Source organism: Hippopotamus amphibius, chromosome 12 (assembly GCF_030028045.1).
Source record: "Hippopotamus amphibius kiboko isolate mHipAmp2 chromosome 12, mHipAmp2.hap2, whole genome shotgun sequence".
NCBI classification, from domain to species: domain Eukaryota; kingdom Metazoa; phylum Chordata; class Mammalia; order Artiodactyla; family Hippopotamidae; genus Hippopotamus; species Hippopotamus amphibius.
The window spans coordinates 62,295,789-62,321,091 of NC_080197.1; the positions used below are offsets into that span (position 1 = coordinate 62,295,789).

Consider the following 25,303-nt stretch of genomic DNA (forward strand, 5'->3'; position numbering starts at 1 on the left):
ACAGAATTCCATGGGAGTATGTTGGGTCACGTTCCTTCAAGCCAGACACTTGAGATGAGGATTCAGTGGCCATGCTTATTAAAGAAGTATTCCAGGGAAACTGGCAAGGGAGTGGGGGAAAACAGGGCAAAGAAGAGGTGGAATCCAAACAAGGGTATGACCTCAGGCAAAGTCCCACAGAAAGTGATCTCAGCCTGATCCTGCAGCGGACTCTGGAGTTTGTTACACCACAGAGTTTTCCTGACTGAGGTGAGGAGATGTGAAAAGCTTGGAGTGGTGGATGTGTCTTGGAGGGCAGTTATCTGAAAACAGAGACCCAGTAGGTGCTGGACAGGAAAGCACACCAAAAAGGGAGCCCCACCTCCCAAAGAAACACTGAAAAATGGGTCCGGGGAATCTGGGCGAAGCACAGATGTTGACGTTATCCACTACAGTGTCTTCGTGGGGTGATTTTGCATTGGATTCTGCTAGGCACTTAAGAGCATAGCTGGCTGAGGACCAATATTTATGTTTGCTTCTCAGCTTGGGGATTCTCTGATACCATATGGGCTTCTATTCCAAAAAGTGAAGGCTCAGGGAGCTGATTTCTCATTTAAGACTTGTTTTCACCCAAAGTACAAGCCAAGCTGAGCTTGCATGTCAGCTCCCTGGGCAGCTGAGCCATTTTTTCCCTTCCTAGTTCCTCCTTACATTAAGGGCTCATCTCTAGGAAAGGCTTTTAAGCAAAGTTTCAGTTCCAAACTCTAATCTCCTGCCCTATGCAAGGATTACAATTCAATCCAGGTACTAGCTGGTCTGACCATCCCTCCCATACCACTCCTTAGGGCTGCTCAGTATAAACTGTAAGCTCCTGCACGTACGACTCTTTGATTCTGACATGTAGATATTTCCTTTTCCTTTGGGAGAGCTTAGCTATGCGTCAATCTTTTCTTATTTTCAATCCAGATTTTCTAGGAGATTGCGGTATAGAAGAATTTTCACATAAGCTTGTCTACCATCTTACAGAAATGGGAAGTCCCACTGTAACTTTTACCTGTTATCATTATAAAAATATAAATAATATAGGGAACTATACTTGATATTTTGTAATAATCTATAAGGGAAAACAATCTGAAAAATTTTATACATATGTATATAACTGAATCACTTTGCTGTACACTAGAAACTAACACAACATTACAAATCAACTATTCTTCAATTTAAATAAACAACAAATAAAGAATATAATATAAGAATATAATATATCCTCCTTGAGGGTAGATACTGTAGTTTTTGATCTCTATAACCTGGGCCAAGTAAATTTAAGCCTTTGATAAATGTTTTTCCAAAAAATGACTAAGTGGCTCAGAAAATATCTACCTCCAGGAAACAAACACGATTTGTGAAAGGATAACACCAGGTATATAATTAGTAGTAATGGCATAGATCCTTGTACAGAAAAAGAACTCAGTGCTCAGTATTATTTTTCAGTCACTGGTTTAAAAATAAGTTGAAGATAAAAATGCCTTGATACTTCCTCCCTACATCTATTACTAAATAGCGTCAGTTTCGTCTTCAGCTTGTTCTTCTAAATAGCCACAAGGAGTAACTGGATCCTTCAAGACATACATTGTTCTGTAAATAGCCCCAACTCAGAAATTTAGGTCTGAGATCTGAGACAGCTTTTGCTTCCTTCTCCTGGTCTTTCACCTCTTAGTTCCTAGGTGTGTCCATTCTACCTACCTGAGTCTGCCCCTCTCAGCCTGACATCTCTATTCTTACTTCTGGTCCGTGGAAACCAAGCCAGTCACACAGCTGGTAGATGTCTCTGACTCTGGCAGGTCTCTTTCCCATTGTCCAACCTGCAGATACTATCAGTTTGATCTACCTAAAATACAGTTTTAATCAATGTCTTTTTCGCTTTTAAGAATTTCCAGCCATTTCTTATTTCCTAATGAAGTAATAAATTTTCTAATCCGCCATTGAAAGTTCTCCTGGATTTGGATCTAAGCTATCTCCTTTTCATCTTTTCTACTTCTCCTTTTATCCTCCCCCCCACCCACCCCCGACCACTTGCCCCACACTCTGGTCAAACTGAATGTTGGTCAAACTGTTTTGATTCTGTTATGATCCTTTCCCTTTGCTGATCTTAGTCCTTTACCTTGAATGTGCTTGGCTTAAACAAAAGTTTCATTTATGCTCAGCTTTTCAATGGTGGGAGCTGAATAAATACTTGTGGCACTAACTGTTGTTTGAATTAAGTGCAAGTCCTGAACTGCATATGATCCTTTGGTCACGTGGCCCTGCATTTAAATGATAGTGGTTGTCATTGGAGCTTCAAGGGTTTTTCTCCATTCAGAGGGAGTCGCTGTAACCAAAGAATGTTAAATGCCATTAGCACCACACTAATGAATTCCTCTCTTTCGCCCTGTAGAGTGCAGGCAATTAGGTGCCGATGGCCGTACAAGTTTGCACCCTAGTCTGGATAGACACTTTGGGCTGTGTCTGTGAAAAGCCTCTTTTTACTTCTCTTTTGGTTTGCAGCTTATTTAATCCTTCAATTTTGGATCTTCTGTCTCTTCTCATTCAGATGAGTTTTATACGGAAAGAACTTCAAATTCAAACTGGCAGTAAGATTCTTGCCTTGCTCGTCTCAGTTTGGACCCTAAGGGTCTTGAGTGGCCCTTAAATGGGTCCTAACTGTAAACTTCAGTGATGGAGAAAAGCTGGAGAGAGGATATAGAGATCAAAGAGTTCCAGGAACTGAAATGTGGAAAAGTTGATATCCTTGGGAAGGATAAACAGGAAGAACACGTCACCATTATAACCAGAGAGGAGATGAATGTTTGTGTGTGCTCTGTGCTTACAGATGTATTTTATTTCTGTAGCATGAAAATAATTGGTTTAAAAAAGTCTCTCTCTTATACTTGTTTCCCTAAAAAATAATGTTTCCGAGCTAGCTGGAGAAAGAACTGAAATGCAACTTCTCTTAGTTGTTGTTTTATCCCAAAGAAACTGAAAAATCCCCACTTGCTGACTGTATGACAGAAAGTGGGACTGAAATCTTGAATTCTGATATTTTTTTCTTTAGTACTTTCCTAAAAGTGCTAATGCAATATTGCCTCTTCTAGTTTGGTCTCTCCTAATGTTATCTTACAAGGTAACAGCCCAAATAAAGCTGTGTGAGAAGCATTTAGGTTTCTAGCAAGAAAATATTTTAACAAATAATTCAAATGCACCTGAACTCTTCAGCTATAGTTCCAAAGTATCAAGCATTATTTTGATCTTCTCAAATGCAAGTAGCTAGGCTGAAAGCATTTCAGGTTGGTATTAGTGTAACACACACTAAAGTCAGGAAGAAGTTCGAGACTACTTCTGAGGAGTATTATACACGATTCTGCCCAGTTTGGTCAACAGACTTGTCACAGTCATGCTGTGTGGGGTCTGCCATTCTGTCTGGAACAGTTTTTTGACTTTTTATAAAGATGGGAAAGGGATTCGTGGAGAATAACTCTGTTTACATTGGAGATGATAATTGTATTCAGTTTCTTACAGAGATTATACTATAACTGTTCTCACCCATTCAGTTCCTTTCTGATAGCAATTTTTCATTCTCTAGGAACTAGAGGAAACTCTTAAGCAAATATATTGGGTATCTCAGCTTGCATCCTAGGCTGTAAGAATATCTTCGTAAGTCTGGAAGAATAGGCATAGACAACACAGCTGTTTTCCTACTAAGGAGCTGTTTTCTTACCGAGAAGATACTCTTCCTAAGGTAAAGAGTGAATACAAGTACAGTTTGGTCAAATCCAATGTTATTGTCAGAAGGAAGTGTGTTTGCACTTGTCACTTAGATTATCAATCAGCCTAGTCATCCTCAACCTGAGAGCAAGGGAGCTGCAATGAAAAAGGAAGCAAAATCTCAAAAAGCTGTCATTCTACAGCCTCCATGAGACATTGAGTCCTGGTGGCACTGATGACACAGGGACAGAATATTAGCAGTGTTGACAACAGCTGCAGTGGTGATACGGATGATGGAAAAGGGCTGGTTTCAGTGCCTTCTATTCCTGCATATGACATCAGAATCCCTGCCTAGAGATCAGAATCATCCATCTTGGATGACTTGGCATCATCAGTGGTACTTCCTGTGGGGCAGTGTCTGGACAGTGATACTGTCAATGGCTAACAATGACATGGCTGCCCCCCTTAGGCGTAATTCGACACATTTCCTCTGGGATCTGGACCATGAGTTAAAAAAAAAAAAAAAAAAAAAAAAAGCCAGTAGTTTCCCCCATGGCAGTCAACAGAATGTTATTAAGGCTCTATTCTTAAATTTATTTGGGAAGATCTTCTCAGGGATAGATTTCTTGAGGAGTAAATAGGATTGCAGATAGCTTTTTCTTTTTTTTTTTAAAAGGTTGTTTTTGTAGTCTTGTTCTTGGATTCAAACTGCTGTGATTCAGGAGATGTAGGTGATGATCAGAAGAATGATCTCTGCTTTCTCTTCCTGAGTCTTCCAAGCTCTGCTGTGCTTCTGAGTATCTGTGTAGACACTGGGGTGTGCTGCTTAAATCTCCCTTCCAAATGGTCTGCCACCCAGACATGAGGAGTGCAGGAGCTGACGTCTCCAGCAGTTGGCTCCCTTGGGATGTGCCTCAGCTTTTGATCAGAGGTCAGGTTCTCAGCATGCCCACCAGCCAGTGATGGAGCAAAGTGATGCTACAAGGTGGTACAAGGGCTTAACTTTGGACAACCTTTGCTCCGGAGATCCCCGCTGGGCTGGCACAGCTTTTGCCATGTCTGTGTCATGGTCTGACAACCCCTCCTGCCCAATCCTAATTCCTCATGTTTCCTTTTAAGGTGTTATACTCATTCATAAACCATTTGCACACACAACTCATCTCAGTATCTGCTTTCTAGAGTGTCCAACAGGAAGGGTAGCTCACACCATCCTTGCCCCATACAGTTCTGTTATGATATTCTGTGCAATAAAATATCCTTCTGCCCTAGGACCTCCATTCTTGATTTTTTTCTTATGTGAACGGTCAAGTTGATACTGCTTGGATTCAGGTTGTCATGGGTTTGAATCTCAACACTGCCTTATATTTAGCAATGTGAACTTGACCAAGTTGTTAATTTCCATGAGCTCTATTTTCTTATCCTTCCAGTCTGGGCCTGAGCTAGAAAGGGATCCGCCATTGGATGGAAACATGGATGCGTATAATTGCTGTGCAAAACAATTAAACATCCTCTTAACAGTTCCAAAGACAGAGGTTGCATTTTATGCTCACTGTGGGCTACATGGATTTAGTTATATTTACTCCAAGTTTTGCTTTCCTTTATAAGAAGAATTTACCATTAACGTGTAAAATGAATGAAACAGTATTTTTTCTCCTTCCCAGTAAAAAGAAATTCCCTCTCTGTAAAATTTTTCTGTGCATTTTCCCCTTTCCCTTCAGAATTCCTATTTTTAATATTTCATCTCCTGCCTCTCTTTAAGTAAATCTTTTCCTTAAAGTTTTGTAGATTTTCCTATCCGTTGACTAAGTTATTGTTACTGTTTTGTTTTCCAATGAGGAGAGGTATTAGCTCTTGGTCTTTATAATTACTAGGTCGGATTCTGGATGTGAATTATGTCCATTTGGTTATTTACTGCATTTCAAAAGAGAGATTTCACTCCACTTAGCTTCCTCTTTGTCTTTTAAAATAATCACTTGAAATATTTTCCCTGGTGTTTTTCCATAGAAACAAAAATTGGGAGAGAGATGGAAGGAGGGGAATTATGGAAAACGTTTTAAGTTAGGTTCTTTTTCTTTTTCTTTTTTTTTTTTTTGCTTTTCACTTTCCCTGCCAAGTTTAAACCCATGAAATCATGACTAGATACTAAATACAGAAAAGTCCCAAATAAACTGAACCTGGTTTAAGTATGGTTACATATTCCTATATTATGTTTTGAGAAGGGATCTTTTCAATGTAATGAGTATTTATAATGAATAAAAACCAAATAATATCTTACGATTTTATGGTGTTTTGCAGTTTGCCAAGGACTTTCACTTTATCTTATTTTAATTTTGTGTAAAAATACACAAAAGGCTGAACTGTTCCTTCTAGATTTTCCAAAGCCTTCTTTATACAACACTAAGAAGACTGAAAATGTGTACTAGAATGTTAAAATGAAAGTCTTGCTTAAGACCTTAAGATCACAGAGCCCAGAGACTCCAGGCACACATGGGACAGTCCTCCCCCAAAGAAATATATATACATATGTATGTATATATATACACATATATAAATAATATATTAAAATATAGTGTAAGAAATGAAGATATTTCTGCCACTTAAATCAGTAAGCCTAGTCTTAGTAATATATCCAAAAAATAATTCAACACAGGAAACTAGGTGAGTACAGAAGATCTCTATAACAGTTTATATAAAATAGAAAAAAGAAGAAAAGGTCACCTAAATGTTCACCTGTTAGCCGATTTCCTATTGATATTAGAATAAAATTCAAGACCATTTTTATACCCTACCCAGGCCTTCTCCATCTGTCTCATCTGACTTTTTTTTTGCCCTTAAAACACTTTAGCCACTGGCCTTCTGTTAGTGCCTCAAAGGCCCTTCCACCATAGGGCCTTTGCACATATTCTTTTGACTTACAACATGATTACCTTCCCTAAGCTCTCCTATCCTTCACCTTACTTACTCTTCATCTTCCAAGCTACAGCAGAAATGTCATTTCCATGGGAAGACCTCCCTGACTAGATCTGATCTGGCAATAATACGCTTTCATCATACTTTGTACTTTCCCTTTGTGGCACTTATCATGATTTTACTTTTTATTTATTTTTATTTTTATTTTATTATTATTATTTTTAAATTTTGGCTGCGTTGGGTCTTCGTTGCTGCAGATGGGCTTTCCCTAGTTGTGGCAAGCGGGGGCTATTCTTCATTGCAGTGCACAGGCTTCTTATTGCGCTGGTTTCTCATTGCAGTGGCTTCTCTTGTTGCAGAGCATGGGCTTTAGGCACGCGGGCTTAGTAGTTGTGGCACATGAGCTCTAGAGTGCAGGCTCAGTAGTTGTAGCGCACAGGCTTAGTTGCTTTGCCACATGTGTGGTCTTCCCGGACCAGGGATCCAACCCATGTCCCCTGCATTGGCAGGTGGATTCTTAACCACTGCACCACCAGGGAAGTCCCACAACTTTATTTTTGACAGTGTTTCTTTTTATTTATTTAATGGCTTTCTTCCTTGCTAGACTTAAAGTTCTAGAAAAACAGAAGACATGTCTATCCTGTTTAATGCTATTTTCCCCTACCCCACATGAAACACATAGTAGACCATCAATAAATATTTGTTGACAGAGTAAATCAATCCAAGTCTTAATTCTCTTTGTTTCAAGAAACAAATGCTCTGTGAGGCTGGTGGAACCAAGACCATCAACCTGTGGATTTTTAGGACTTCATTTTCATGAAGATCTAATGAACAGGGCTTTATCTTGCTTAAGACAGATATCTTTTTTTTTCCCCAAATGAGTCATAAAAAAGGGAAATGCACTCTTGAAATGGTTCACATTTGCAAAAGAATAAAGAATTGTTATTACGTGACTGGGTCAATATAATCTTAGTGCTTATCTGACTTTATTAAATGCCCTCAGGATCTGTTTCCCAGATTAGCCTCTGTGATCTTCTATTCCAGGAACAACATTGGGCTCTTTTTTTTTGTTTTTTGTTTTTTTGACTCTAACCTTCTATCCTTTTTTAGTATTTCCTAAGAAAGTTCATCTGTATTCACATCTTCAGTAGGAGCTTGAGCTTGTAAACACTCAGTATTACATGCCTGTGTCTGAGTTTGTAATTCCAGATTTACAAGGCACATGGTTATGGAGATTCAGATCTTACTCATGCTTTTACTTTCGTATAAACATTATGAGCAGCCTTCATTCCTACAAACCATCTTTCGGGAAACTGTGCTCTGGTTTCTACTGCTTGACTCGTGTAACTGTAGCATGATTCAGAACAAAGCTCATTGTTTTATAAACAACACACTGGGTTCAAAATCCTATTGGGCTCACACCTGCAAGTGTCCTCACTGTTACCTCTCCAACACAGCTCACTGCTCTTCACCTCTGCAGTTTTCCCACTTGGATCTCTGCTCTCATTTTAAAAAGACTTAAGGACAGGAGAATATCAAGATCTCCATGAAGCTTGCTATGGGCTAGTGGGAGAAAAAAAAAGATACAAATGAACTTATTTACAAAACAGAAATAGACCCACAGACATAGAAAGCAAACTTATAGTTTTCCCCAAAGGGGAAAGGAACAGGGAGGGATAAATTAGGAGTCTGGGATTAACAGATACACATTATTATACATAAAATTGATAACCAACAAGGACCTACTGTATAGCACAGGGAAGTATACTCAATATTCTGTAATAACCTATAAGGGAAAAGAATCTGAAGAAGTATATAAATATTACATGTAATCTGAGAAAGAATATATATAATATATATGTATAACTGAATCTCTGTGCTGTACACCTGAAACTAACATGACATTGTAAATTAACTATACTTCAATAAAGTTAAAAAGATACTTTATTGCTAAAAAATGCTAACCATCATCTGACAATGCAGGGTTGCCACAAAGCATCAATATGTAAAAAAAAAAAAAGAGAAAGAAAAAGAAAACATACAACATCTGCAAAGAGCAATTAGGCAGAGCACAATCAAACAAAGTATGCCTGCAAAAAAAGAAAATGAGATTACAGAAGACTATTTGTTTGATTAGAGTCCACTGGCCTTTTCTCATTTGTCTTCTGGATCATTTATACTTTGCAATTGGGAGAAGGGAAGTAGTAGTGGATACTAAGACTGCTGCCTTCTAGGCTCGGCTGATCTGGGGAGGAGTGTGCTAGCTGGAACCAGAGCCCATGCCCTGTTGGGGGGGGGGGGTGAGGACACCGCAAAAGTCACATTGAAGAGGGTGCCATGACTGGAGTTACAGGAAGAAAGGGCTGTAGCAATCAGTTTCACATCTGCTATGTGGCAGACACTGTGCTAGATCCACAGTGGAGTGATGAAAAATGAGATATTTGGGAAACAGGCAGGGATTTAAAGAGGTAAAAGCATCAGACATCATTTGGCAGTTGGATGAGCAGAAGCAAGGGTATTGAGATGGTTAGAGGAAGGGGTGCACTGGAGCTGTGAAAAATAGAGTTTGGTTGGAATATAAGCGGTCAGTGAGGACCAGGCAAGCTTTGTGAGGACCTTAAGTGACAGAGTGAGTCACAAAAGATTTGTGAGTGTGGTTGTACTATAGTGGAAAATGCACTTTAGGAAGATTAATATAATATGTATGTGTAAAATGCTTTAGAGTGAGAGAGATCATTATTAAGTCTTAAGTGGTTGATATGGTAACTAATGAGGCTGTAAGAGACAAGGGAGGCAGAAAGAAAGGAAAGAGGTGAAGGGAAGTCATTACTCAGTATAACATGAGTGATTTAATAACTGTATGAGGCTGGAGGGGGAAGAGTAAGGGAAAGTGAGCATCGAGTTCAAGAGCCCTTAAAGGCTTTAAATCTGAGTTATCTGAGCAATTAAGGAGAGAATTGGGAGCTGAGGCTAGTTCAGGGGTGGGGAAAAGAAGGAATATACTATAGATAGTTTACAGTTTGGTGATGCCCACAGTGCACTCTAATAATATATGTTTGAGAAAAGAAGTTTCAATTTTAGGGAAGTCCAAAAGACGTGGAGACATGTTTCCTGTCCAATAGCGGTATTCTGAGTTTCCCCTACTGCCCTCCAAAATTATGTCTCACCCTTAGGTAATTGTGGAGCATGCATATTGCATTTGCTTGTTTACTTACTTCTCCTCTGCAGTGTTTTCTATGCTCATGAAATCCTGGTTATATTCCTAAGATCAATAGGTTGCTGGTAGGGGTGGTGAGAAACACATTTAGTATTATCTTTTCACTAGTTTCTTCACCAGTGGGAGTGGGGAGGGAGGCCCACGAGAGAGGGGATATATGTATACATGTAGCTGATTCACTCTGTGTACAGCAGAAACTAACACAATGTTGTAAAGCAGCTATACCCCCAATTTAAAAAAAGAGATAGAAAAGAAGGGATTGTGAAATACTTAGCTGATACACTAGTGAGGTTGAATGAGATACTAAGTATAGTGCCTAGCACGCAGCAATTACTCACATTACCTGTCACTGCTATTACTTTTCATGAAAAAAGGAGTGCATTTTTGTACCTTCCAGGCAAGCTCATAAAGAAAAGATTTTCTATTCTCGCCTTCAGGCTCCTTCTCCAGCCAAATTATCTGTATTATTATTTCTCAATACTTTCTGTTCTTACCTAAGTTATGAAGATGATTGCTTCTGCTTTCTACTTCACAGAATCTGGACAAAGAAAGAGCTGACACAATTTGCAGAAAGAAGAGAGGCACTAACCACCTGGGCAATGGAAAGTTTGGATTTGACTGTTTAAATAGTGATTTCAGGGACTTCCCTGGTGGCACCGTGGTTAAGAATCCGCCTGCCAAGGCAGGGGACAGTGGGTTCAATCTCTGGTCTGGGAAGATCCCACATGCTGCAGAACAACTAAGCCTGTGCACCACAACTATTGAGCCTGTGCTCTAGAGCCCGTGAACCACAACTACTAAAGCCCGCATACCTAGAGCCCGTGCTCTGGAACAAGAGAAGCCACAGCAATGAGAGGCCTGCGCACCATGTGGAAGAGTAGCCCCCCGGTTTGCCATAACTAGAGAAAGCCCGCTCACAGCAATGAAGACCCAACACAGCCAATAAATTAAATACATAAATAAATAAATAATTTTAAAAAATTATTTAAAAAAATAGTGATTTCATTATCCCATGGATAACTGAATAAGGAAATGAAGACTAAAGTTAAATTGCAATTGCCATAGCCCAAGAGTTGTATTTGGCACGATGACTCAGCATCATTAAATATTTAGAAGTATTTGCTGGAAGTTATCCTGGTAAACAATCAGTTGTGAGGCCATTATATCACCATGTTTCTCAAACTGGGATATGTACATCAGGCGCTGGACATCACAGAGTAATCATGGAGCATATTCTTAAAGCATGGATTTTACTTGAAGATATACCTTTTTTTTTTTTTTTTTTTTACCATTAATGTCAACTTGGTTATATTGCTTAGTCATCCAACAAATATTTCCTATATTCAGGCAGAATGTTGGATGCTGGGAAATACTGATTTAAAAAATGGATCTGGTTTGCTGTTGGCGGTGGTGTCCTGGGTAAAATGCAATATTTGTATGTGTTTTTAAGTTAAAACATAAGATGACAAGAAATTTTGATCTTGAGGGGGACGTCTTTGGATTAAACTGCCAAGTCCATGGAGCTATATGTTCACTCCCCTCAGATGTTGAGGGTGACTCCGAGGGGAAGCTTGGGAGGTAAGTATGGAAAGCTGTAGAAGCATGAGGGAAAGAAGCCCTAATATGTTTTACTGGAGCAGATGAAGCAGTATAAGGTCCCTACTCTGCCTGTGAGCTGCAAAAACTGCAAGGGGTTGGCAGGCAGCCTTTAGGCAATAGATATTGTCTTCACTGAAACTAGTGATTGTCCCTGGCCCAAAGAATCCACTTTGCTTACGGCTTCTGACCACTGGTAGAACAAGAATGACTTTCTCTCTGTTATATTTCAAGTGGAAATTGGGAAGGGGCTGGAGAAATATCTTTTTATCCTCCTGTACTCTGAAAAGAGTGCTTTGTTAGATATACAGAGAATAATAATAGCTTTAAAACAGACTGTGTTTAATTTTGTAAACTCCATGTTTTCATATACGATGTAGATAAGCACACACATCTGGAGTTTTATATATACCTAGATGAATCTAGAAAAGTATTACAATTAGACATAGTGAAATACACTAAGATTTGGGCACACTGACACACCGTGTAACATCGGTAAGAAATTGCTTCTAGAATTTTGCCTACTAAATTCTTAAAAATTTAAACATATTAAGAGAAAGTGGGTTTTAATAAAAATAAGTAATTATAGAATTCACAAAGGGAGAGCAATTATATGACCTTTAACTAACACTAACTAGTTTAGTATAAGATCTCTGGATGTCTATTTAAAAGATTACATAAGAAATGATTACAACCAGCATATCAAGTGTTAACAAGATTTTTTAAAATATGTCAAGCAGTTTACTTTTTTGTCATATAATTAATACCTTTGAAATGTTTACAATATTAATTTGATGATTTATTGTCAGAAATACTCCAGATGTAAATAATTTACTCCAATGTATTACAATACCCAAATTAGCAAGATGTAAATTCGTTTATTTTTATTATACATTAGAAGTAAAACTAATTTTACTATTTTCAGTTTGAATAAATAAAAATGTATAGTTTCCTGGAGTAGTTTAACTAATGACAAAAGTATGAATCTTCTCTACTAATTGTGGAGATATTTAGATTTGCCAACAATCATGTCTTTACTAAATCTGAAGAATGTTGGAGCCAAGCCAGTATTCTTCTAATTTACAGATAAAGATTTGAGGTCCCTTTTCCATTCTCTATGTACATTATTTTTAATTCATCCTTTAATTCATAATTTTTTCTTTTATTTTTTTTCTGTTTCACCAAGCCAATACTGATTTGCATCAAAAAATAAACAACATATCTAGATTTGCATGGCCCAGCTCAAAGAAACCAATGCTCATGAAGCTAACATCACTGAGACTTTCTACCAAACCCATGTAAAAGCAGTGTGTGGATATGCTCCAAATATGAAAGAGTGGGCAAATGGATGCGACTGCTTCCTGATAGTTCACAGTCATGCACTTGAACCTGAGTGGTCACTGTGGCCCACCTGGAATGAGGAACCCTCCGGTTTGGAGGCACCTTAGGCTCAGGGAGAGCTACTTAGTGCCATGCAGGGTAGTTCCTTATTGTATCACAGAAGCCTACTTCTACATTCTATTCCTTTCTGCCTCCCTTGGCCTATAGTAACACCATAGAAAAATAACGAGTCAAAAAAGGACAATTATCTGGAAAACTCAGATTCCATTTAACACATTTTCATTGATTGTCTATTGTTTGCCAGATAATGCAATAGCTATTGAAGCTACAGAGTTGAGGAAGACACAGTCCTAGCTTTGAACCTTTTGAGTTCAAAACCTCAGGGGAAGAGAGCCACATAAATAAGCCGAATACAGGAATCGTTCAATAAAAGATATAACCACAGGAATCACGGAGCATAAAGACTGTAATTAACAAGCCATCTTCAATAGCTGGACGAGTAAGAGAAGAGCATTTCAGACAAGTGGAGCAAAATCAAGGGCACAGACCTAGAAGACATAAAAAAAATGCTTTATTTGTGGATAGTGGATGTACCATATGCCTAGAGCATAAGATATTTGGATGATATTTAAAAATATGACTGGGAAAATTAGAGCGCACACTAAAGCATTGAGCCTTTATTGAGTAGATCATTCTTTCCCAAAATTTAGTAGTGTTGAGAATCACCTCGGATGCTTGTAAAATTATATTGGTTTCTCGCTGGAGAACCCCTAGTCTGGGGAGAGTTGGGCCCAGGAATTTGCATTTTTAATAAATATTCTGGTGCAGATTATTGGTGGACCAATTGGAGGGTTTGGGGAGGAGTGACATGATTAGATGGTGTTTACAAAGATATGTCTGAAAATTGTGGTAGAAAAGTGGGAGGAGAATAGTTCAGCCACAGAAACACCAGCCTGCGGGTATCAAAATAGTCTCAGCGAGAGATAAGAAGAGTGTGAATTAAGGCAGCAGTAGTGGGATGGGGAAGAGAGACATGATAGGTAACTTATGATGTAAATCTGAGAGACATTGATGATCAATTGACTATGTTTTGGAGAGCTGATTCAGTCAAAGTTGTCTGAGTTAGGGGCGTGTGGCTGCATGAACAGAGATTGGGAATCAGAGGAGTGTGGGGTGTGGTGTGGGAACAGTAAGTTCAATTTTTGACAGTGAGCTTGAGGTGCACTCTTAGGACTTTTTTCCTCCCATCACAGATAGCAGAGTCCCTCTCGAATTCACAGGGATCCTGGGACAATTTAAGGAATCTGAGAAGTAGGCTGTGGCTTAGATTCAGGGACCCCATACCACCCAGACTCTCTCCGTCTCCAGTCTTTGCTCTCTGCAGATCCTAGTCCCTTCTTTCCCTATTTCTATCAGAGTCAGTCACCAAGGGAGAGACTGAACTCTGTTTTACCTGTCTTTTCTTTTCAGTTCCAATTTCAAAATATTTGGGAAAGATTCAGATTGATCTAACTTTGGCCATGTATCATTAAATGTCAAATGAGCTGTGGTTAGGAAGCTGGGGTCACAAACTGACACTGCAGCTCCTGTAGTAATCAGGTAGAAGGAAGAATTCCTAGGTCAAAGATGCTGGGCAGATAATATTGTACGATTTACCAAAGATGCCTGTAGGACATCCGTTTGGAGAAGTCAAACTTGAAATAATAACTAAGGGGATTTGTTGAGTGCCTTCTGCATGGCAAACACTTTGCTCTGTACATATCTCATTAAGTCATCCCAACAGTCCACAGTAGTAAATATAATATTATCACGCCCATGTTCAACTGAAGAAATTGAGTTTCAGAGAAGTAAGATAACTTTGCCTGAGGTCACGCAGCAGGTAGTGACAAAACTTTCAGGAAAGTCTATGCTTTTTGATTATCACAACCATATTAGCTAAAGCCATGAGGGTGAATAAGATCTCTCCGAGAGGGGGACTTCTTATGTGGCACAGTGGTTAAGAATCCACCTGCCAATGCTGGGGACACAGATTCGATCCCTGCTCCAGGAAGAACCCACATGCCACGGAGCAACTAAGCCTGTGCACCACAACTACTGAGCCTGCGCTCTAGAGCCCGTGAGCCACAGCTATTGAGACTGTGAGCTGCAACTACTGAAGCCCATGCACCTAGAGCCCGTGCTCCGCAACAAGAGAAGCCACCGCAATGAAGAGCCCGCACACTGCAACAAAGAGTAGCCTCCACTCGCCACAACTAGACAAAGCCCATGCACAGCAACAAAGACCCAATGCAGCCAGTAAATAAATAAATTTATTTATAAAAAAAGATATCTCAGAGAGAGAGTAGAAGGTGATAAAGGAAGAGAGCATAGAGTGGAACCCAGTTTTAGGGAGTGAGCAGCCAAAGAGGATTCATTGAAGGGGACTGAGGGAAGGCAAACTATTAAAGAGGAAGAAGAGTCTGATGTGTTAAAGCTAAAGGAAGCAAGTTCTCAAAAAGGAAGACTAAATCAAGAGTGTTAAAGTGGCAGAGAGAAGCCAAACAGAACTAAGGCTAAAAGAGGCTGCAGCATTTGGCAATTATATCTCGTGAGAACCTTCTGTTCCCTGTCCCATTGTGACGGATAGTTCAGGCCCTCACCATCTCTCACTGGGACTACTGTAAAAGCTTCCTGTTTTGCACCTCTGTCTCCATTCTCATCCCCACCAATCTATCTTCCACACTGCCTACAGAGAGCTCTTTTAAAAGCAGGGAGCTGAACGTCTCACGCTTGTTTAGAAAACCTGGGGAGAAGCTCCATATTGATTAGTTTGAAATATATCCTCATCATCAGCCAGTCTCTAACAATCCTTTCAGCTCCAGCTCACTGTATTTTTATTTATGCTACTTTAAGGTACTTAGAGTTCAAGCATGCAAGGTCTTAGGAGCTTCTGGGCTTCTGCACGTGCTGTTCTATTGCTTGGGAGATTTTGAGCCTCCTTCTTCTCCCAATTAGGCTGGTAATGGAAAGATTCTATACCTTGGTTGTAGTGATAGTCACATCGCAGTATATATTTGTCAAAACTCATAGAAATGTAAACCTAAAAGATCAGATTTGACTGTATGTAAATTTTACCTAAATAAGCCCTACTTAAAGGAATCTGGAGAGTCCCTAAATATCTGGCAATTAAGACATTTATAAATAATCAATGAGTTAAAGAAGAAATTTCAAAAAAAATTAAAAAATATAAAGTCAATAGCACTAAAATTATTTTTAAGCTAAATAAATCTAAGCTAAATAAATAAATAAATATCTGTAGCTAAACTGATCAATAGAAAGCAAGAAAATGGAAATTACCAATATCAAGAATAAAAAAGAATATCAATAAAAATCCTACAGACATCAAAGGGATACTAAGGAAATATTACAAATGATAGTGTGCCAAGACATTCAGAAATTAGATTAAATGTACAAATTCCTTAAAAAGCACAGAGTACATAAACTCATAAAAGAAGAAGCAGAAGATCTGAATACTACCATATCTAGTAAAGAAATTAAGTTCTTAAATAAAAGCTATTATACAAGGAAAACTCCAGGCTCACATGACTTCAACTTCAAATTCTATAAAAAAAATTGAGGAAAAAATAACAATCTTACAAAATTCTTTCAGAAAACAAAGGAGGAAGGAGCATTTTCAAATTTATTTTATGAGGCCAGCAAAATCCTGATGTCAAACGGAATAAAAACACTGCCAAAACAAACAAATAACAAAAACTTCCCCCCAAACCCAAACCAAAAATCAAAACACAAAGAAAGGAAAAGAAAGCTATAGACTAATGTCCCTCATTAAGATAGAGGTAAAATTTCTAAATAAGATATTAGTAAATTGAATCCAGGGATATATAAAAATAATGACCAAGGGAAAATGACCAAGAGAAATGTATCCCTGGATTGTAAGTTTGGCTTAATACTAAAAAAGTCAAACAATTTACTTTGGCTTGTTCATGGAATAAAGGAGAAAAAGCATATGATCAGTATAACAGATGGAGAAAAAATCTGACAAAGTTCAACATCCATTTATGATCAACTCTTTCAGCAAACTGAATAGCAGCAAGTATCCCCAACCTGATGAAAGGAATCTATAGAAAACCTGCAGATAATATCTTAGTAGTGAAAGACTGAATCTTTTTACCACTTGTGTTAAGAACAAGCCAGTAACATCTCTTTCATTATTTCATACAGGAGGTGCTAGCTAGTGCAATAGGCACGAAAAAGGACACAGGATATAGATAAGGGAGAAAAAAGTAAAACTTTACTTGTAGATGACATAACCATGAATGTAGAAAATCTTAAAGAATCTGTAAAAATACTAGAACTCATAAGTGGATTTAGCAATATTGCAGGATACAGTCATTTCTATATTCTAGTAATGAGCAATTGGAAAATGATATTTTAAAGTGCTATTTATAGTAGCATCAAAATAATAAATATTTTGGGATAGATCCCATGAATTGTGTACAAGAGCTCTACACTGGAAAGTTGAAAACATGTCTGAGAGACATAAGAAGACCTAAATAAGTAGAGAGATATACTGTGTTCATGAATTGGTAAACTCAATGTCGTTAAGATGCAAATTCTTCCCAAACTGATTTACAGATTCAACAAACACAATAAAAATCTCCGCAAAATTTTGTAGAAATTGACAAGCTAATTTGAAAATGTGTACAGAAAAGAAAAGTGCATTGACGTGCTCAAATAATCTTGAAAATGAAGAACAAATTTGGGGAACTTATCCTACCTGATTTCAAGACTTACTGTAGAGCTAGAGTACCAAGAGTGGTAATGGCAGAAAGGAAGACATGTGGATCAATGAAGCAGAACAGAAAGCCCAAGACAAAACCTATATTTGGTCAAGTGACTTTGACAAAAGTGCCAAGATAGTTCAGTGGAGAACAGAACAGTATTCCACAAACAGAAAATGAATCTCAACCTCTGTCTCATACCACACACAAAAATATACCCCAAACTGGCCACAGACCCAAACGCAATAGCTATGATTGTATTTCATATTTCTAGAAAAGTTGTAGGAGAAAATATTTATGGTTTTAGGGTAGACAAAGATGTCTTAGTGAAGAAAGGCAAAGCACTAACTAGTAAATAAACAAAAATTAATCATTGGACTTGAACAAATGAAAACATTTTTTAAAACTACTATTAAGAAAATGAAAAAGGAAGCCACCAACTGGCAGAAAATATTCTCAGTGCCTAATACAGCTGACAAATGATGTATCTAGAACATACAGAGAAAAGTTACAATTTAATAATATGATAAGCAACCAATTAAAACAAAATGGGCAAAAGTTTGAATAGACACTTGAATACACAAAAAAGTGTATTAATTTTTTTGTGTGGCATAACATATTGCCATGAATTTAAATAGGTTATAACAATACTCATTTATTATCTCATATATCTGTAGGTCAGCAGTCCAGGTGGGTTCAACTGGGTGCTTTGCTTAGGGTCTTTCAAGCCAGAATTAAGGTGTTGGCTTGACTGGGCTCTTATTTGGAGGCTCTGGGGAAGAATCTACTTCCAAGCTCATTCAAGTTGTTGGCAGAATTCAGTTGCTCATGACTGCAGAAATGAAGTCCCCATTTCCTTGCTGGTTGTTGGCTGGGGACTGTGTTCAGCTTCTAAAGGCTACTCTTAAGTCCTATGGTGTCTTCATATGAGCAATAGGAAAATCTCCTCCCATCAAATCTTTCCCATTCTTCAGATCTATCTGACTTTCTCTTGTACTATTAGCCTGAGAAAACTCTCTGCTCTTAAAGGGCTTATGTGATTATATTAAGTCCACCTGGATAATCTACCTATTTTTAGTCAACTAATTAGTAACTCTAATTACCTCTGCATAATGCCTTTGCTATGTAACATAACGTAATTGTGGGAATAATAGCAGGAGCAAAGGTCATGGAACTCATCTTAGAATTATGCTTACCACAAGAAGATACATGGAGGCTTCCCTGGGGGCGCAGTGGTTAAGAATCCGCCTGCCAATGCAGGGGACACGGGTTTGATCCCTGGTTCAGGAAGATCCCACATGTCATGGAGCAACTAAGCCCCTGCGCCACAACCACTGAGCCTGCACTCTAGAACCCACGGGCCACAACTACTGAAGCCAGCATGCCTAGAGCCCCGGCTCTACAGCAAGAGAAGCCACCTCAATGAGAAGCCCACACCCCAAAACAAAAAATAGCCCCTGCTCGCCGCAACTACAAAAAGCCCGCAAGCAGCAATAGACCCAACACAGCCAATAAAGAAAAATAAAATAAATTTTAAAAAAAGATATATGAATGACCAAAACACTCATGAAAATATATGCTCAAAATCAGTAGTCATAAGAGAAATGTGAATTAAAACCACAATCAGGAACCTGTCCACACCCAATATAAGGTGTAAAATTTAAAAAAACCAAACCTAACAATACTAAATATTGGCAAGATTGTGGACCAATTGGAACTCTCATACTTTTCTGAAAGGAATGTTTTAATCACTTTGGAGAACATTTTGACAACTTCTGTAAAGTTAAATGTATAATTACTATGTGGCCCAGAAAATCCACTGCTTTGTATTTACCTGAGAGAGATGAAAACCATATTCACAGAATTTCACTGAAGCTTTAATTCATCACCATCAAAAACTGTAAATAACCCAAACGTAGGTCTACAGGTAAATGGATAAACAAATTGTGGTATATTCATACAGCGGGGTTCTCAGAAATAAAAAGGAATACATTACTAATGCGTGCAACAACATGGATGAATCTCAAAAATTTTATGCTTGCCCAAAGAAGCCAGACACAAAAGAATTGTACCGTGTGACTACCTTTATACGATGTTTGTAAATAGGCAAAACTAATCTCTTGTGATAGACCTTAGATTAGCAGTTACTCTAGGGGAGTGATGGTGAGATTGACTAACCAGAGGCACAAGAGAACTTCCTAGAGAGATTAAAATATTCTATATCTTCTTGGGATCATGGTTATATCAAAGCACTTTAGATTTTACATGTATAGTGGGTGGTTTTTATTTTATGAACATTATATTTAACAAAGTTGATTTTAAACTGTATTGTATATATTTCTAATGAAAACAAAAATGTTTTGTATTCTTTTATTGTGAACACTGTTCTGGAATTCAGAATTGTTAAAATTAGAGACAAACTACAATTAAGCTGTAAGTATTTGAGAGGGGGAGACGAGTTGGTTTAGTCGTTTTGGGCTGCTGTAACAAATTACCATAGGTTGGGAAGCTTAAACAACATTTATCTCTGACAGTTGTGGAGGCTAAGAAGTCCAAGATCAAGGCACCAGCAGATTTGGTTCTTGGTGAGGGCTCTCTCTCTGGATTGCAGCTATCTGCCTCCTTCTTGCGGTGTCCTCACATGGAGAGCAGAGAGAGCAAGCGTGATCTCTTTCTCTTCTTATAAGCACATGAATCCCATCATGGGAGCTCCACCTTCATGACATCATCCAAATCAAATTACCTCCCAAAGGCCCTACCTCCTAATGCCATTGAGGGGTAAATTTTCAACATATAAGATGGTGCAGGGATGAGGGGGTGGGGGGCTGGGGGGTGTGGTGGGGGAGCGGGGGTGGGGACAAACCTGCAGCACATCACGTTAGTGTACCACTGTAGATAAAAATCATATTTTCTGGAAAGTCAAGGTGATATGGCAAAACAATACTAGGATTATTGAGAAAGCTTAATAAGGTGGCTGGACGTAAGATAAATATATAATCTGTTTAAGAATATTAAAAATAGTGCATTCTTACTAGCAGTACAAAATATGAAAACAAATGTATGGAATTTGTATGACCAATCATTACAAGAAATGTACAGAACTATATAAATTTAATATCAAGATAAATGAAGAGCTAAATGGAAAATGCAGAACACTAAAAATATGATATTTCCTTACAAATTAATTCCTAGATTTAATGAAACTCCAAGAAAATCTCCAAAAGAGAGTAGTCAAGAAAATTTTGAAAAGAGTAAAAAGAGGCCATATATACATTACTAAAAAGAAAAAATATATCAAATCGTACACTTTAAGTATATGCAGTTTATTGTATGTCAATTATATGTCAATAAAAGTTCTTAAAAAAAAAAAAAGTAAAAAAAGGACTGGCACTACCAGAGTTAAAATATACTTTAACGCTATAATAATCAAATCCACCTGATCACAGTCACAGAAAAAATTGAAAAACAGATTAAACAGAACAGGTAGTTCAGAAACAGATATTATGAAATAATTTTATACATATCAGGGCAAAGGAAAAAGATTATTCAGTAAATGGTGTTGGTGTAACAAATAAAATATTAATTTAGGTTCTTACCCCATGGCATATGCCAAAATAAATTCCAGAATCAAAATTTTGAAAACCTTGGAAAAATATAAATGAAGGTCAATATTTATTAACTAAAGCACTGGAATACAATGCAATGGTAAAAAGCATCAAATTTGCCTATGTAAACTTTCCTTTAGAAAGCAGCACCAGGAAGGCAGAGATCCTGCAGGTATGATGCATCACTGACCTCTGTGTCAGGCAGGAGATCTAGCACATGGTGTGGGCTCTAATAAATCTTTATAGAATGTATAAAAACAATTGTTTTTATTAAGGTAGAACCACCATCATTTTTAAATGACAAATTGGAAAAATATTTGTCATATATATGAAACAGGATTAATATCCCTCTCATTAAAATTTCATGCAAATAACAGGGACTTTATTAAAACTCAGTAGATGGACAAGTACGTAAACAAGCTGTTCATAATAGTGGGAATACAAAGGTTAATGAACATATGAAAAACGTTGGCTGTTAATAACACAGAATTGCATGTTATGTGTGAAATTACTAGATTTTCAAAAAGGTAAGAAAATTCAATGCTGGTTTGGGTATACGTGTAATAAGTTATCTCACAGAGTTTGGAGAGAGCTTATACAAACTTTTTAGAAAGGTGATTTTTCATTGTATATCTACAGCCTTAAAAATACTTACTACTTTTGATCCTGTAATTACTTTTCTGAGAATGTATCATAAAGAAATTATCTGCTACAGAAAAAAAACCCTTCATTAAAAAGTTCATCCTAGGATTAACTATGGTAGTGAAAATTTGGCAACTTTCTGACCAACAGTAAGAAAATGGATTTAAAATTACTGTATAACTACACAACGAAATATTATGAAGCCATTTAAAAGTGTTTCCACAAAGATTTTTAAATGCCTTTAAAAAATAATTGTTTTAAAAGATACTGTGGGGAGACAAATTATTCTGCAGTTGCCAACAGTATAAGATTTGCAAAGAAAAGATAATCACAATAGCATACGTATTAGCTTTTACTGAAGGAGCATGCACTCTCTCAGAACTTTAAAGGGATTACCTCATTTACCCTCCTCACATCAAGCCTATGAAGCATGCATTCTTTTTTTTATTTGTCCCATTGAATATGTGAGGAAATTGATAGACGGAGCTACCTAGCAGGGTAGCAGGATTTGATAGCTACCCTAGGCTGGCGCCTGGGTCCAGGCTTTTTATCATTACACTTGTTTTGTGTTTGTTAAAATATAACTAAATGTTTTCAATAGTTTTATAAGTTTGAGGGCTCATTGGTCACCCTTACACTTTTCCATACTTTCCAAGTTTGACTTAAAAAACTTTTTTAAAGCATTGCTTTTAATCATAACAAATGTCCTTAATAGTAGGAATATACATACGTATGTATGAAATCTCAAAGTCAACCTGATTTTGTGTGGTCACACTCAGAGTCTACATCTGGGGATTATCTGCACCCCTTATTTTCAGTTCTCTCTTACTAGACGCGCCAGGAGCCTCTGATCCTCCCCCTTCCGGCTTGTGGCTAGTTCACGGGGTCCGCGGGGTTCCTGCCACAGTCCCAGGATCCCCAGCCTGGAAGCGCGCTTCCTTCCTGTGCCTGCATCGCGGCAAACAGCTCCAGGGTGCAGCAGCCGCACTTTCAAAGTCCGCATGGCCCCGAGTCTCCGGGACCCTCCCGGCTGTCGCCCCGCGAGGCCCCGCAGACCCCTAGCGGCCGCGGCTCCCAGCTTCAGTCGCTGACCGAGGCCGGGCCTCACCGGGAACGCAGCGACCTTCCGAGGGCGGAGAGCCCGGGGCCGGCAGGGAGGGGGGCGGCTGTGCCCCAGAGTCGGAGCGACCGCCGGGGTTTGGGATTGAGGTCTAGGACCCAGCTCGGGCTCCCCGCGGGCCTGGATCGGTGCCCATCTGGGGTCGCGCACAGAGCCTCGGAGGCACCAGGTCGCTGGGCTGACCATCCTTTAACAGATCAGGGCAGCTGACGAAAACAAGGGCTATTTCAAGTTGACTGAGCACTGACCCCTGATAAAAACGCAGTGTTAATTAGGGTTGCCCAGGACAAAATTTGCGTCCGGGGTGGGGAGTCCTTGTGGAGTGAGTGTGTTTTAAACACGTTATCTCCTTGAGACTTTATGATCTCTCTGGTCGCGAGCAAGAGTGAGGGGAACTGATTGAAAACCCGTGGGAATCAAAGCCCCACTTTCGGGGGGCAAGGGTTAAGAGTCTCCCCTCGGGAGCGCGGCGACTGGTCCAGAGGACTCGCCAAGTTTCCCGGGGCGCTGGGGCAATTATTCGCCTTGAGTTTGCCTTGCTCTTGCGAGGCATTCCCACGCACGAAAACAGCCTGGCACCGGTTCCTCCGCGTGGAACGAGCCCTTCATTTCCCCGGTCCGATTGGGGGGAAAATGGTGAAACCCCCACATCCGCTTCTTTATGTGCTTAATAAAAGGGCGCAAAGAGAGCCTGGGGGAAAGTATTACACGTGTAAGTGACCTTGCGTGTTTTAACGTTGGAAAACCCGACTCTGGGGATAACGGAATCATAGATTTTAAGTTTCAGTGTCTAATGAATTGGGGGGGACGCACAGTACTTGTAAAATCCTTGTCTCGGGCGCCCCAAGGTTGCGGCTCCGGAGCGGACAGCTGGGCCGAGCGGGGGTGGGGAGGGTCTCCAGTCCCAGGCGCGGCGCTCGGGGCTTCTGCCCAGTTTCCTGCCTCGGAGTCGCCGCGTCCGCCCCAGCCCAGAGCAGTTTGTGCAACTGAGAAACTCGATAGGACGCAGCAGCTGATCTCCCACCACCCTAAAAATAATCCGCTCGGCGCCCAGCGTGCTTCGGCCAGGGGAGGAAAACTCTGCCTTCGGAGTGAGTGAGTCCGCGTCTTTTACATAAGTATCGTTTCAGAATTTTAAGGAGAACTCTCAGCTGTTCGATTTTGAGCTGATATTTCGGCCACCAAAAGCCTCCCGCGCACTCTCGCAGCGCTTCGCCTTCGCTGTCGCTATTTCTAGGATGAAGGGACCGGGCCCCAGCCGGGGAAGAGAGGGCGTGGGGATCAGGTTTCCAGCTTTACTTACAGAACTCTGGCCGGCGCCTGCTTAAACCAACTGGATATAGTGCAATAGTTTTTACAGTTTTTTTTTTTTTTCTCGCTTAGACATTTCCCGTCTTGTTCTAACTGCTTCATTTGTGGTCCTCTTTGCTTTGTAGGAGTTCTGCGTCAGAGTTTGAAATTTACAGTTAAGACAGTGTAGGAAGCCGGCGTTTGGAAGGTAGTGCAAGTGCACCAGTAGGGGTGTGAAGAGCGTCAGGCGATTGCCCTAGGTATTTATTTGTTGCTTTATTTGTCCAGTTTGGAATTTAAACAAACAAACGAATCACTGGAGTGTCTGTCTAAGGAATCTTGTCTGCTGAGTAGTTCCAACCTTTCCTTTGGTGTGCAGTAGAACTTCAATGGGTGCGTTCAGATCAGGCACTAAATCAGAAATCTGGTCGTTTCAGCTAGTGATTTCCTGCTTGGATCTGTCATTCATAGATACATAGCTAGACAGACAGACATATTTTACTTCGTATTTTATGAACCATGAACTGAATAACTTCAAATAACTTATTACATTTGTTTTCCTAAGTGATCTGATCCTGAACGTACCCTAGAGGATGATAAAGCCCTGAATAAGTTCTTTAAAATGTTCGTGTTTCTGTCTCACAACATAATTTGGTTAAGCTCTGAGTAACTGAAGAATGTTGAGTTATTTTGTGTGTAAGAATGAAAGCTTTTTATATTGCATTTAGCATGTTTTCTTCAGGTGTTCCCAGCATGTTAAATTCTCTGGGATTACTGTTCCATCAGAACTGACATTTTCTGCTGGGTAAACAGAAAAGAGTGCTGTTTTCACTTATTTACTTTATATTCATCAACTGAATCCAAATGTTATAAGTCCTGAGGGTGTGGAACTTCATACAATGCATTTCAAGGCATAAGAATACTGAGGGAAGTATTCTTGCCATGAAATCATGAGTTTGGTCATTAAGGAATATTTTTGTTTTACGTTTTCTACTCTATAGACCATCCCTAGAATCGAAGTTTCACTTTTGGTGTTTGTCTTTAAAGTTCATTCAGTCAAATCCTCCAACTCTATCCACTA

The 25,303-nt window shown here is 39.1% G+C and overlaps 1 protein-coding gene across 1 annotated transcript in view; it reads left to right on the plus strand.

Annotated features, from left to right (window-relative positions):
• The first annotated feature begins 23,926 nt into the window (after positions 1 to 23,926).
• Positions 23,927 to 25,303, plus strand: part of ABCC9 (ATP binding cassette subfamily C member 9) — a 142,526-nt gene continuing 141,149 nt past the window's right edge. Inside the window, exon 1 of the mRNA XM_057702727.1 lies at positions 23,927 to 24,027. The gene's annotated coding sequence lies outside the window, so the exon portion shown is untranslated. The remainder of the gene's footprint in view (positions 24,028 to 25,303) is intronic.